Source organism: Mixophyes fleayi, chromosome 5 (assembly GCF_038048845.1).
Source record: "Mixophyes fleayi isolate aMixFle1 chromosome 5, aMixFle1.hap1, whole genome shotgun sequence".
In the NCBI taxonomy this organism is placed as follows: domain Eukaryota; kingdom Metazoa; phylum Chordata; class Amphibia; order Anura; family Limnodynastidae; genus Mixophyes; species Mixophyes fleayi.
The window spans coordinates 66,485,450-66,497,467 of NC_134406.1; positions in this window are offsets into that span (position 1 = coordinate 66,485,450).

The following is a 12,018-nucleotide window of genomic DNA, read 5'->3' on the forward strand; positions in this document are numbered from 1 at the left end:
GTTTATGGATGCTTAAGATTCTCAATTCATTTATAGCCCATTCATAGCTTAGTATGAATTTAGAATTTGCTAAAAAAGCTCCATTAAGTATTTTAGAGTTGGAGCTTTACACACACTAAGTTGCAAATGAGGAAGGGCATTTGTCATAAGGGTCTTTTACAAGGCAGAGTAAGAAATGCTCCCTTATACAGGAACAGTTGGAAAGAAAAGAGTGATAGACAGATTTGAATTATGTAGTGTACTGTCTCTGCAAAAGGAACTGTTTGGAGGTATCTTGAAGTTAAACTGTAAATCTAAAGTGATGTGATGATAATATCTTGTTGATTTTGTGCAATGAAACTAGGACGCATGGTGCAGCATGAGTAAGATCCTCAGATACAGACACTAATTTGGAGACACAATTTGACCCTGAAAGAGTGGGGGTCTCTCTCCAGATGGGGAACTGCTGTAGGGACACATTATTGCTCATTTGTAAATTTCCTTTAGTGGGAATCTGCAATATAAATTTGTTATAAATCACAATAATAAAAGAGTAAAATCATTGTCTAAATTATCTAGTAAATGGAGATATTGTAAAATCAAGATAATTAAGTGAAAATTTTAAAAATGGAGATTTACCAGTGTTTTTTCTATAAAGTGCATACAAATATAGTAGGAATTATTTTGCCTAACCAAACTACTTAATATTTTATTTTTTTTCGTTTTTTTTGTTTTTTTATCTCACTGATTTTGAGACAAAATCACCTGTCTGAAACCAGTGAATTAATTTTTGGCAAACTCCATGTCAATTTTCCAAATCCCAGTTTATTAGATTCACATGTTCCATACTTTACTATGCAGAAGTTATTTCTATGATTTTTAAATGCTTGGCAATTTTTGTTTTGGAGGTATGAAAAGTAGTTATTTCAATAGAGATTTCCCAATAAATTTGGGTAATTGAAAGCATGTAAATCAACAAAAACTAGTGAATTTAATGGTAAATTCAGAAAACCTCCATTTACAGAGTCAGTCTCACTTTTATATAAAAAAAAAACACACAAAAATAGCACAAAGGTGCAACAGGGGAGTATTTGAAAAATGTAATCCTTATAAAAAACAGAGTAGGAGTTAGACTGCATTCACATCAAATTGGTATTCGATACAATTTAATATTAAAAGATACACATCTAAAATCAAATAACACCAATTAGAGAAATAAAATAAAATAAAAAGTCCTTCTTAGGCTTGAATAAATAGTATGAATCTCTTGAATGATTAGGACCTTCCAAACACAGGTAATACTTACCTGGCTTTTATAAAGTCTCATTTGTAGACACAAAGCACGTCAGCCTGCTGTGTGCTTTGAGAGTCTACATTGCTATTGATATTACACGGACCTGAAGACCTTTACACTATACACACTATGAGAATATTGCCAAGAACTTAATGTATGAGGAACCCTAGTCTCTATATTGGTCCCTGCACTGGCAGAATTTCAATACCCATCACACTTTGGAATACAGCGATAGCTGGAGAGCTGCAGGAAAGCTGGAATCGGAGAGCCGGAGAAAAGGGAGCACCAAGTTGGTTGTGAGTACTTACCGTGTCATCTTCTCACTAATATGTTTCTTGACCATAAGTTGGCTCGTATATCCGGCCCAAGCTCGTCTACAAAAGTATCGTTCTAACTGTAAGGAGACTGTATTACTATTAAGAGATTAGTGAGATTGGGTCACTCCCTCATACCTATTGACGTGAATTTCCCCCAGTGTATATATCTGTGTGTTTGGAAGGTCCTAATCATTCAAGAGACTCATACTATAGATATTTATTCAAGCCTAAGAAGGACTTTTTAATTGATTTAATTTTTCTAATTGGTGTTATTTGATTTTAGATGTGTATCTTTAAATATTAAATTGTATCGAATACCAATTTGATGTGAATGCAGTCTAATTCCTGCCCTGGTTTTTGATAAGGATTCAATTTTTCAAATACTTCCCTGTTGCACCTTTGCACTGTTTTTGTGTGTTTTTTGGTGGTTATATTGGGGATTAGCAATTTACCCCTATTCTTAACAGCAGCATTGTGTAACTTTAAGATAGATGTAGCCCAGCGTGGGATTCTTTTCCTCTTTTTTTCACACTTTTATATCAGAAGGTTAAAACTAAAAGCAGTATAGTATGATAGTGTAGATTACTTATGCCTATTGATTGCCAAAGTTTTAGCAAGAGAACTCCAGTTTTTTGTTACAAGGAAACATCTGACTCTGTAAAACTAGCTGATGGAGATCTGCACTGGAACTCTGTCCTTTGAATCACAATTGCTGCTGGAACTCTAGAGATGCCACCATTTCTGAGCTTCATAGATGCTGTAGGCATGTAACCAGTACTGGGTAACTGGGTAAAAATGAAACATTTGTCAATGGGATTGTGGGATATGTGCACTTGAAGAGCCACCAGATTTTACCCATGGAGTAGCCAACAGAACTTTTTGACTGAAGTTCTTTGAAAATAAGTCTCACACAATGTAACTATCCTGCCTTGTGTTCTGAAATTAAGACATGAAATGTATCTGCTAAGCAGTAAAAATGGATATAAAAATGGCATATTTGAATGTTGACAACAATGTTGTAGTACATAAAAGAACAACATCTGTGCTCTGACAGTATAGAAAATGACCCCAATTTGCAATATATATGTTATTGGCCTTCACAGTATTGCCCTTCAGCTGTTGTTGAAATACTGTTCCCAAAATTATTAGCAGTCACAGGCTTACCGGAGGCTGTAGAAAGAATGTGCAAATTGCTATCCTCAGCAGCTGGACGGCCACACATTGAAGATCAGAGCTCTCGCTGATGTAATTAAATGACAGAGACATTTCTGCAGCCAGTAATAGATATCCATCATCGACATCATCCAACAATTTATTTTATGTTTGTGTATTTTTTTTACAGTTATGCTAATGATATATATTTTGTTGGACCTTTAAAAATAGCTTGACAGCAAGCAAGACTTAATGCAGCTCAATGTATTCGACAATTCCTCATTAAGAAATGACGAATAGCACTGGGACCTTCTTGGGTGATGCTGAAGGTTGAAATCAATTTGAGGTGACATTAAAGGTCGAAACCCACCAATTACATAAAATCATAAGACCATATTTGCACCTATTTATCGCTATCAATGATTGTAATATGTCTTTCATAATACCCTTTACAGTTTACTACCACTAAATAATTATATGATATGATGATATATGTTAAATCAAATGAATACAATGAAAGAACAGTGTTAGGTAAAATGTGAAATCTCAGATGCATCATTTAAGACCAAGGGTCATAATGTCTTTAAATAAAAATCCAAAATATTTAACTCTTGAACAAATGTTATTTCACTTAATTTCACTTTCATACAAAGGGAGTGAACTGTCTGTATTAACTTTTTGGTGGGGTCTTCATTTTAATTAATAGCAACACATTTCTTTCATATAGATAGATAGATAGATGGCTGCTAAGTGTATACAACTGGCAATATTGGCCCATGGGTGGCCGGTCTAAACAATTTGTATATATATACAAATTACACAGCTTCTATGAAATTCCACTGTGTCTGGAATGATGGGACTCCCACATGTGGACAGCTTCTGGTTTCAGTTTTAAATGAGCACTTCTGAGTGTTTTTAATCACCTGACTTAGACAGTGTCATCTGATTTTCAGGAACGTCCACACTGTTTACAAGCCATAGGTTTTGTTCCTGAGCCATGGATACTTGTCGTTTGCTACTAATAGCTAACTGGATAGAAATGACTCCTATCATGGCACGGTGGCTAAGTTGGTTAGCACTTCTGCCTTACAGCACTGGGGTTATGAGTTCAATTCCCGACCATGGCCTTATCTGTGTGGAGTTTGTATGTTCTCCCTGTGTTTGCGTGGGTTTCCTCCAGGTGCTCTGGTTTCCTCCCACACTCCAAAAAAATATACTGGTAGGTTAATTGGCTGCTAACAAATTGACCCTAGTCTGTGTGTCTGTGTGTGTGTGTGTGTGTGTGTGTGTGTGTGTGTGTGTGTGTGTGTGTGTGTTAGGGAATTTAGACTGTAAGCCCAAATGGGGCAGGGACTGATGTGAGTGAGTTCTCTGTACTGCGCTTCAGAATCAGTGGCGCTATATAAATAAATGATGATGATATCTCCAGCCTACTTATCAAATATATTCACTCATCCCCGTCTTGCAGGTCTCTAAATAACCTTCTCCAGTGGGATGTGCAGGAACTCCCGTTTTCACACCATGGTCCAGAATAAAAGAAAAGCCATGTGGTCACAGCCATCTTCGGACCAAGCAGCCATCTTCATACATACAGACATCAGCCACATTGATAGTTCAGATCTGATTGTAGCCCAGAGAGCTAAACTGTGCTATCAATCTGTGATCATATATAAAGAGAATATGTTTGGCATGGTAAGCATCCTATCATCTGGGTATAATCCCAATCATTGCATGCTTACTCTTTGATTGACATTGTCAAAATCTGATAAGTTTAATTACGATAAATGCAGCAACAAAGACACATTTTATTTGATTATAATTAGAAAACTCACAATCATTTGACTGTACATGAAACAATGCAGTTTATAAAAGCTTCTGTTTGAAAGAAACTCCCTTTGGATAGTTCTAAATGTAGTCTCAAACTAAGTTTTAACAGTAAAAATATAATATTTAGAACTATAATCATTGTTCAGTGCCCATATAAACAACATAATAAACATAAATATAAAATACAAATAGTTGCTTAGATATCAGTAATTAACTTCCATGATCAACATAAAAATAGAAGAAAATGCATTTATAAGTGCAACAAAAATAATGTGAATATATTTTCCCTAATTACAATTAATATTGAGCAGACATGAAACATATCCTATGATTACACATGTGACACATATTATATCCACCAAATTATAACACTTGAACAGGGGAGGGCTGGCAGACTTTAGCCCGGGGTGGCAAGCACACAGCACTGGCCCATAATTAGAGGCCCATCCTTAAAGTGTGGTTTTTGGTACAATATATATTTATCTATATAAAAAGAGGCTATTTTAGTGTTGCTTAATCCATATATATATTTTTATGCCCAGGCCCAGAGCTGGTTAAGGCTCTGGGGGGCCTGGGCACTTTAGACAGGGTAACTCCCTATGATGTAGCATGGTTATCATTTTAGACAAATACACATTCAATACTGTGTGCACTACTGTTAGGTGCACTCAGCTCTGCCTTCACGAGCAGTACACAGTGAAGCGGGACATACCTACAACTGTCCTAAGTGAAACAGTCACCCAAATTCGGGACTGTCCCACCAGATTCAGGACAGTTGGCAGACACAAGTTTACTGACATGCTGCCCATCACACATGGCACCGGTCACATGGTGCGCGTCCCTTGTGACACCGGGGCTCTGAGAGAGAGGGGAGGGAGGGAGAGAGAGGGGAAGGAGGACGGATTGAAAGGATCTGCAGCCAATGTTAGTAGGTGGCTGGTCCCGGAGGAGGACCAGCCAAGCAATAGGGACTTGGGCCGGTCATTGCACCAGCCCAAAATAGACATATGCCCCCCTCCCCCCGGCCCAGCCCGCGCCTGCAAATGAATAATACTAATCTTTGCGTATTTTTTGAAAAGTAAGAAAAAGAAACAAACCCACAATTATATAAGATATTACAATGATCACCCACAACATTAAAACCTGACACCATCAGCCATCACTTCAGGTAAACAACACACAGGCACATAGCCATTCACACTATGTAAAAGAAAATGTGATTCACCAGGCCACCCTCTCCCATTGCTCCATGGTCCAGGTTTGGTGCTCATGTGCCTATTTTAGGGACTTTTGGGTTGTAAACAGGGGTCAGCATGGGCACTGTGACCATTCTGCGGCTACGCAGCCCAAAATGCAGGAAGCTTTGTGTTCTGACACTTTTCTTTCTTAGCCAGCATTAACTTTTTTGCAAATTTGTGCTCTTCTGTGGGACTGAACCAGACAGACTAGCATTCGCTCCCCATGCCCATCAATGAGCATTGGGCGCTCATGACCCAGTGGCTGATTCATCGGTTGTACTTCCTAGACCACATTTGAAAGGTACCAACCACTGCATATAGGGAACACTCCACAAGACTTGTTATTTTGGTTATGCTTTGACCCAGTCGTCTGGCCATCACAATTTGGTCTTTGTCAAAGTCGCTCAGATCCTTACGCTTGTCCATTTTTCCTGCTTCCAACACATCAACTTCAAGAACTGACTGTTCACTTGCTGTCTAATATATCCCCCCTCTTTCGAAGTTCCATTATAATGAGATAAATAATGTTATTCGCCTCACTTGTCACTGGTTTTAATGTTGTGGCCGATTGGTGTATATAGAGTGTAGTAAGATAAAGGAAATAAATTCCTCCAATGTATTACATTATGTGTGACTTTAAGATGAAGGAGAATAATTCCTTTATCTTTCATGATCTGTTTTTTAAAATTTTCAATGGTTTTTCTTATTAGAATTATTCCTTTAAACTATAAAGTGCAAGTGTTGAATGATAAATAAAATACAGTATTTTTATTTATTATTGTTAATAATTTTCAAAATATACCTACCATAATTATTATATTACAATGTTTCGATATTTAGTAACAAGCCTCATTGTCTGATATGGTTTGTCTGTAATTATCAATCTTAAGTTTATTGTTATGCTATGTTGATATTGCAACCTATGTTGAATTGTTGATTTAGAAAGTTTGCATACTTGATATTCTCATTTAAGCCTTTTGGGACAATGGTATCTAATAAAAAAAATTCACTTGCTCTTTTTTTTTTTTTTTTTAAGAGTTCTAAGTCATGTTCCCTCCTCTGCAAAGAGTAACTTTCTCCAGACCAAGCACAATAACACCAAGAAGACTGCCTCCATATGCCTTGTCACAGAGGTAAGTTGTTTTGATTTCTGGGTTTTCCTTATTTTTGCAATGTATTCTAATACCTGTTGCTTTACTAGTCTTGTTGCTATATCCACATAGTATTTCTCAGATGGGAATATATTACTCCATGAGTTTCGCACTTTATGTAATCCTGGATTATTTGCCCAGCAATATATGCATCCCATACCTCCGTTGTTTTCTTCCTATATGTACAAGCTTTAAACTTCCCACAGCTATACAATCCAATAATTTTAGTGGGTGTTCAAATGTTTGGCCTGTATTCAACTTAAATAATCTTTCGGTCCTAATATTTTCTTCAAGTCCTTATCAGTTAGCAGGTTTACCCAATGTTTCTGTATGAAATGTTCCCCCAATTCTGACAAATATTGCCTAAAAACCTCACCACACTTGTTTCTTTCGATTTGAATTTAGCCTAAATTAGCAGATAAACGTCATGTGCTTGTACTTGCTTACTTTATAGAGCACTTGCTGTAAACCTCTATCCCTCTACAGCTTAGTTTTTCTGCTCTTTGTTTAAAATTAGAAGGGTCAGAACAATGTAGTTTAATTCGCTATTTCCTGTGTATTTCCAGTGATTAGAACGATCAAAATGATAGGACCCAACGCATTTCATCTAAGTATAGAGACTTTCTCAAGGGTGAATGTGCAGCCTCACTGTTCATTGGCTTTCATGTATGGGGTGGTGCTATGTTAATCCTATGGGCCGTATTAAATGTTGAACATTTGTCTAGACGCAATGCAAATAATTGTCTTATAAATAATCATATAGCCACAGAATTGTAAAGACATACAGGGGAATAATTAACATTGATAATACAAAATATCTAAAAAGGGCATAATAAATTGGTTATCATATCTTACAGTGATTATTTGGCATGTTAAAGCAATGGCTTACAACCTCCGTAGTCCAGACCTATATAATCAATTCTAATTTGATTGGATAATTATGGTGTTTAATATTGATTTCTGTCAAGTATATCACAGTTTAGGACCAGAACAGATCAGTGGAGCTACATGTTAAATGTGTTGTAAGAACATACAACCAAAAATAATATATCATAGAAGGTAACAAATATTCCATGACATCTAAAGTGCAAATTCAATATAAACCATGAAACATAAAACCATAAAGCATAGACCTCTCAGTGTAATAAGCTTCCTCGTGGATGTTAGAAACCACTGGGATATTGTTTCAAATAAAGGTATCATTCCATACGAGTTGCCTCAATCAAGATAGCTTAACCACTGTAATAATAATCATATTTCTTGGCATATTATCATTACTGTTATAGATTATTCTACGGGTAGAGTTATATCAGATAGAATATGTGTAATGCTCTATAACATTTTGCTTCAGACCATTGCATTTAAAAATCAGCTAAAGAAAAAAGATAAATGTGTTGTAAAAACACATAACAAGAAAGTGCACTATGGGGAATAACAGATGAGGAACATGTTATAATTTAACCATTAAATCATAAGTGTTGGGTAACAATATTTAAGGTAGATAAGGGGAATATTGTCAACGGATGTTGTAGATATCTAATATATACATATAATTTTAGGTGGATAGAGGAAATATTATTTGCAGATATTAATGATATCTGATATCGCACATATAATAAAGTGGGAATGGGTGGGGGGCTAAAAATGTTAGTGATATGATGGTAACGATAACAGCCCAACACAGCTAACTTAGCCTGTTTATAGGTCTGGCCTTGAACTTGTACTGGAACGATACAGCGTGCCAAGAATGGTTATTAAAGATGATGTGTAAAGGAAGAAAATATTGATCAACATACTCACTGGGGTTGGGTCAGATATCCTGATCTCTGGTATTGAACACTGGCTGTACGGTAGGGGATCATTGATGGAAATAAGAACAGGGTGTTTCCCTACTGTACCAGAAGTTCTCAAGCAGTCTCCCTTCCTGGTACTGTTCTGACTCACTCCATTTGATATGATCGGAGAAGAAAAAAATTTCCATATCAGAACCTACCTGTGTTTTGATTGACATCTTGGGCTTTTATTATCTTCCTTCCCTGGTGAGATATTAGTGTATTGACGTAATCACCTTTGAATATTCAGAAGTGGATTAAATTATTTTAGTATATGCCTACTGTAGTGATTGCAGTTCAAAATCTATATTCAAATCTCTTGGCTCTAAAGTTTTCAATATATAGATCAATCTAGCGTCCTCTCTGTTTATCTCTCAAATTGTGTCCCGTCCTCTACAATTCTTTTTGATCGTCTTGATGGCCATAAATTTTAAATACTCAATTTTTTCCTGGTGTGTCTTTTCGAAATGGTTTGAAAGGCTGTGTGTAGCAAACCCTATTTTGGTATTTCTCAAATGTTCCCCAATTTTTTATTTGAATTTTCGTATGGTTTGTCCCACATATTGATTGTTGCATGAACACTCAAAATGATAAATCATGTTCTCCATGTTGCATGTCAAGAAATCTTTGATTTTGTATGTTTTCCCTATTTGGGTTGAGCTATGCTCAGTAATCAGTTTTGTATGTTTGCAGATGAGTAACTTGCAATTGTGACAGCTGCCACAAAAATAAAAACCTGGTTTTTCACCACTAATGGTTAGCCAATCAGTGTTTTCTTTTTTTTTAATGTGGTTTGTTACTAGGACCTTTTAAAATATGGTGGTTTTCCTAAACATATCTAGATGCTCAGGTAAAATATTCTTCAGAATCTCATCTTTCTTAAGTAAATGCCAATGTTTTTTTTAATAAGGCGGTGTAGTTGTTGGGATTGTTAAGAATATTCAGATCTAAAATAAATTTTATTCTTAGTGTTATCATCATTCTATTTTGTATTTCAATAATGTTTCTCTGTCCATACTTTCAACTCTATTAAAGTCTCTTTCTACAATTTGATAGTCACAGTTTTTGTCTAGAAATTGTTGCTTCATGACACTTCACTGCTTTCCATAATCATCTATATGGGTCTAATTTCTCCTAACGCTGGTAAATTGTCCTTAAGGGATGTTATTGATCTGACTAGGGTGGTTATGGCTATCGGCAGGACATAACTGTTAACATCAACTGTTTTCCTATAAGTCCTTGTAGATAAAACATAATTAGTGATAAAAATGTCTAAAAGCTTCACATTTGTCTTGCTAAAATTTGATGTAAAATTCAGGCCACATTTGTTGCTGTGAAGGTATTGTCTAGAATGGCATCCCAAATAAAAAAGATAACATCAATGTATCTTTTACAGAGCACCAAGTTCGCCCTCCAGCCATGGTTTGACCAGATATGTTCTTCTTCCCAATGACTCATAAAGAGGTTAGCATAACTGGGGGCAAATCTGGTGTCCATTGCTACCCCGCATTGTAGTAGGAAAAACTAATTGCTATACCAAAAATAGTTATGGGTGAGGATAAAATGAATATTAGTTAAAATTAATTTAATCTGCCCTGTTTAAAATTATTCTCTTTTTCTAAAAATAATTTGACACTCTGTAAGCTTAATTCATGATCGATAACAGTATATAAAGAACCTATGACATATGTAATTAGCCAAAAGTAATCATTCTATTCTATATCCTGAATGAATTGTAGTATGTTTGTGGTGTCTTCTATATATGATTGTTGCATCTTAGCAAATGGTTGCAAAAAGGAGTCTACATAATGGGATAGATTAGATGTAATTGAGTTAATCCCAGATATACATCAAGGCACTGTACACTAACTCTTCGGCTAGGTTGACAATAAATGGCACTCTCTCGGAACTCATTTGGCTTTGTAATGGCACCAGACAGGGCTGTTCTTTTCCCCCCCTTGTTTTATTTTTAGTTATTGAACCACTGGCAGACCTCATCAGGTGCAATCCAAATATTGGAGGTGTGGTGGTAGGAGGTGAGTTCTATAAATTATCTCTGTTTGCCTATGATATTTTGCTCACACTTACTGTCCCACATATTTCCCTTCCAAATTTATTCACAGTCCTCAATTCTTACTCTAATTTCTCGGGATATAAAATAAACTAAAGCTCTCCCTTTTCATCTCCCTAATTCCGATCATCATCTCCTAATGTAAAAGTATAACTTTAACTGGAGAACCAAAAAAATTAAATATTTTGCAATATACATTACGACCTCTTAGATTCCCTCTCTTTTTCTGCCATTCAACAGGACTTGCATGTGTGGGAGAAGTACAATATCTCTTGGTTCGGTCATATCTCCACTGTATAAATGGATGTCCTCCCTTGAATTTTTAATGTATTGCAGAGCATTCCTTTTCTAGTTCTTATGGCACTCTTAAACACCTTTAATGCTCTATTAATAAATTCATTTGGGCTATTAAGCCTTCTAGATTGAATTTTCCACCCTTATTATGTTGCCCCACAAAGGGGGTAGGGGACTTCCGTATTTTTAAATATACCAGTCTGCAACCCACTTGTCCCGACTAATGGCCTGGTTTACCCATATCTTTTCTAAATGGCTTCAAATTAAAACTGCTATTACTGATGTAATTTCCCTATCTTCTTTCTTGACTTCCCCTTAACTCCCTTTACCAGGGCTAGCTCTTGATGATCCTATCATTAAATATTCTAGATCTATCTGTTTGTACTCTGTTCAGAAATTAAAATTGTCTACCATGCCCTCTCTACTTACTTCTGTGTGGGATAATCCAGATTTTCAGACAGGCTCTCCCCCTCTTTGTAGCCATCCTTGGCGAAAAGTTCCCAGTGGTCCGAGACCGCTTTATGATTTCCTTGATGGCTTGCATTGGAAGTCCTTGGATTTCCATCAGAAAAATTTGGCCTGCCCTGGACTACTGCTTTTGTATATTTGCAGTTGTAGTTTTGTTTACAGTCTACACCTAGATCTCTAGTGCTTTAGGGCCTAGCCCCTTTCAAGAAAGTATGCTATTATACCCCTTCTAGATAGAGCACAATCTCCATTCTCTATTCTTTTCTAAAATTTGCCACTACAAGATTCTCGTTGAATATGCGTTTGAATGTGAATGAAATCTTGGCCTCCTGACAGATGATGAAATGTGGGGTAGGATTAGAAATAGGGGGCCTGATTCATTAAGGATCTTAAAT